This window comes from Lotus japonicus, chromosome 1 (assembly GCF_012489685.1).
Source record: "Lotus japonicus ecotype B-129 chromosome 1, LjGifu_v1.2".
In the NCBI taxonomy this organism is placed as follows: Eukaryota; Viridiplantae; Streptophyta; class Magnoliopsida; order Fabales; family Fabaceae; genus Lotus; species Lotus japonicus.
This window is the reverse complement of record NC_080041.1, coordinates 38,451,110-38,455,125: the sequence shown is the minus strand read 5'-3', so window position 1 is coordinate 38,455,125 and position 4,016 is coordinate 38,451,110.

Genomic DNA, 4,016 nt, shown 5'->3' with positions numbered 1-4,016 from the left:
TCACATTTTGTAGAGGAATTGCCTCTACCCACTTGGTAAAGTAATCTATAGCCACTATGATGTACTTATGCTGCCTAGAAGAACATGGGTTAATTTCGCCAATTAGGTCTAAAGCCCAACCCCTGAATGGCCAAGGCTTAATGATCGAGTGTAGTTCACTTGCTGGCACATGTTGTATCCCCGCGTGTCTCTGACAACCTTGGCACCTCTTGGCATACTCCATACAATCTTTCATAATAGTAGGCCAATACATCCCTTGTCGAAATAGGATCCATTTCATCTTGATTCCTGCCTGGTGGGCACCACATAGCCCGTCGTGAACGGCCGAGATCGCTATGAACGCGTCGTCTTCACTTAAACACTTCAGTAGTGTTCCGTCGACGTTTTTCTTGAATAGCTCGTTTCCCATGATGACATAGCTCATTGCCCTGTATTTTGTCTTTCTATCTGTAGTACCCACAAGATTTTGCAAGTAATCGACAATTGGCTTTCTCCAATCCTTAGGTGCCATATTGTCAATGACCAGGATGTCGAGGTCAGAGGGGTTTAGTTTTTCTTTGACCTCGATAAGCTCTTTTAACCTACATTTATCGACCATATATCCTGACGCGATTTGTGCCAATTCATTGGCTTCTTGATTGTCCACTCTGGAAACGTGACCTAGCCTAGCTTCGTCGAATTTGGCCAACAAATTGTTAGCTTTCGTGTAATACCTAGCTAGATTTTCACTGATGCACTTGTATTCCTTGGTAAGTTGCTTTATTACCAACTCAGAGTCCCCTTTTACGACGACACTCTTTGCCCCAAGGGCTATCAGGATCTCGAGGCCTGATGTTAATGCCTCATACTCAGCCTCATTGTTTGAGCAGTTACTCTTAATCCTAAACTTGAATTTCGTGGGGATGCCTCTTGGGGATACTATGAACATCCCGATCCCAGTGCCATTCTTATGGCTAGAACCGTCGAAAAATAGCTTCCAAGGTTGGATGCCTACGTAAGTTATGATTTCTTGAGGCAAAGTATGGTCTGCCAGGAAGTCAGCAATTGCTTGTCCCTTAACTGCCTTTAGTGGGGCATAAGTTAGTGAATACTCGGTTAGGGCTAAAGCCCATTTACCAATTCGACTATGCAAGATAGGTTTGGATAACATGTGCTTTATTATATCATAATGAGAAAAAACCATTACATCGATTGGCTTTATATAATATTTCAGCTTTACACAAGAGAAGTACAAGCATAAACACAATTTCTCGATCATGGTGTATCGAGTTTCTGCATCATTTAACACCCTGCTTAAGTAAAATATGGCTCTTTCTTTGCTATCTTCATCTTCTTGAGCCAACATGCTTCCGATGGTTCCATCCGTGGCAGAGATGTACAGCTTCATTGGCTTTCCTCTTATAGGTGGTGCCATTATAGGTGGGCTAGACAAGTAAACTTTGAGTTCATCGAACGCTTTTTGATGCTCTGCTTCCCAGCGGAACGCATCTTCCTTTTTAAGTCGAAGAAGTGGGGAAAATGACTTGGTCTTCTCACTGAGGTTAGCAATGAATCTCCTTAGGAAGTTAATCTTTCCCAATAGTGATTGCAGTTGTTTCTTGCTGGTTGGTGGACTAGTGTCGAGAATGGCTTTAGCTTTGTTCTTGTTGATCTCGATGCCCCTTTTTATGCACCACAAAACCCAAAAAATCACCTGCAATAACACCAAAGGCACACTTAAGGGGATTCATCTTCAAGCCATATTTTCTCATCCTCTCAAAGGATTTCCTTAGATGCAACAAATGGTCATCCCTTGATGGGGATTTCACCACAATGTCATCAATATAAACCTGCATGAAGGTTTCTATAAAATCATGAAAAATGGTATTCATTACCCTTTGGTAGGTCGCGCCAGCGTTTTTCAACCCAAATGGCATGACCACCCACTCGTATGTCCCCAAGGCACCAGGACATCGAAAAGCTGTTTTCGACACGTCCTCTTCTGCTATGAAGATTTGGTTGTAGCCTGAGTAACCATCCAACAAGCTTAAGTATTCGTGACCAGCAGCTGAATCCACCATCATCTCAGCAATAGGCATGTGATACTCGTCTTTTGGAGTGGCAGCGTTAAGATCTCGGAAATCTATGCAAACTCTCATCTTTCCATTCTTCTTGATTACTGGAACCACGTTGGCTAACCAGTCCACATATCGAGCTGTTCTGATAAATTTACACCTGAGGAGTCTTTCGATTTCTTCCTTGATTTTTACCAACACATCTGGATGGAACCTCCTGGGCAATTGCTTGACTGGTTTCTTGTCTTCTTTGATGGGTAACTTCAATTCCACCACTTCTCGACTGAGGCCAGGCATTTCATCGTAATCCTAAGCGAAACAGTCTCTGAATTCCTTGAGTAATTTCACCATCCTGTCTTTTAGCTCCGGGTCAATGAGAGCACTAATGTACGTTGGCCTCTTTTCTAAGCCGTCACCCAGGTCCACTTCTTCTAAAGGGTCTTGCGCTTCCATTTTCTTGGAAAAATCGACCACTGGCTTCTCGAAACCCAATGGGCCGTCGTCATAGATGCAATCTAGCCTCAGATTGCAAAGGTCCTCGAATCCGCATTCCTCGGCACTCTGCTCGTTTTCTTCTATGCACGTGTCATCTTTATTTGTTGTTGCCTCCTCCTGGGGTGTCAATTCGACGGGCAGGATTGAGACACTAGCTTCATCTATAGCCATTTCTTTGGCCATCCTCTCGGCCTCCAAGGCCGTTCTTATTTTGTTTTCGGCTGCGTAAGCCGAAATTCGAGCCATGCTCGAATTAATCATCTTTATCATTGGCTTGCCACCCAACAGTGGCATCTTTCTCTTCATCGTTGTGCCATCCACTCATGGCATCAGGTTTGCATGCTTCATTGAGGTTTAGGCCCCGGATGGGATCCAACGTTACTGAGTACTCTGAGTAGGGGTTGAAGTATTGGCTAGCCACTGTGTCTAAAGGAGCAATTGTGGCTAAACTCTTCTCGAAATTCTTCTTACCAACGTAGCTTGTTTCTGCTAAATAGTAGCTTTGATCTGCTTGTACATTTTCGACAACTCCATCAGCTTTCCAAATGGATATACGTTGGTGTAAGGTCGAAGGCACTGCCCCCACGCCATGAATCCATTCTCTTCCCAGCAGCAAATTGTAATTGGCCTTTGAAGGGACCACAATGAACAATGTGGAACGGGCTACTGTTCCTACGGTTATGTTCAACATAATTGCCCCTAGGGAAGAACCTGTCTTTCCTTCATAATCAGAAAGCACCATGTCATGTGAGATTAGATCCGCTTCAGTTTTACCTAACTTCTTGAGCATAAATCCGGGCATGAGGTTGATTGCAGCTCCCCCGTCGACAAGGACTTTGTTAACACCCTTCTCCTCGACTCTGGCCCAAACAAATAGCGGTTTCAAACGGCTCTTCATTTGCTCGGTTGGCCTTTGGAAGATAGCTCTTTCATCTTCGACAGATCCTCTCTGCATCACATAATAACACAAAGGATTGTCATCTGGTTCGTCGTCGACATAGTAGTCTTCCTCGCTTTCAGTGACCTCTGAGATTCTATCGAATTCTGCAGGTAGGATAGACACGATGCAGATGATGTTAAGCTCTTCTCCATCACTGTCGTCGAAATCTTCGAGCATGTCTTCATCCTCATCCTCGACAACATCCTTCCCTTTTTCCTTAGCTGGATTTGGTGGTACGGTTGTTCCCTGTTTGATGGCGTGGTCCAGCTGGTTGATAATCGACGCCACACTAGGTTCATTGCGAGAGTTGTCTTCTGGCTTTATGTCCCATAGTGAACGGAACTTGCCACCTCTTTCCCTCTCAGCTTTCCTTTTCCTCAAAAAACGCCTGAACTGAGTCCTGGTCATTTGTTCAGGAGCATAGTAGTTCCCAGAGCCATAGGAGTAGCTTCGTGACACACGGGAATTGTTGATATAAGAGGATCCCTGGCCTAAGTCGATTTTCTGCCACTTAGGGTATGGTTTTG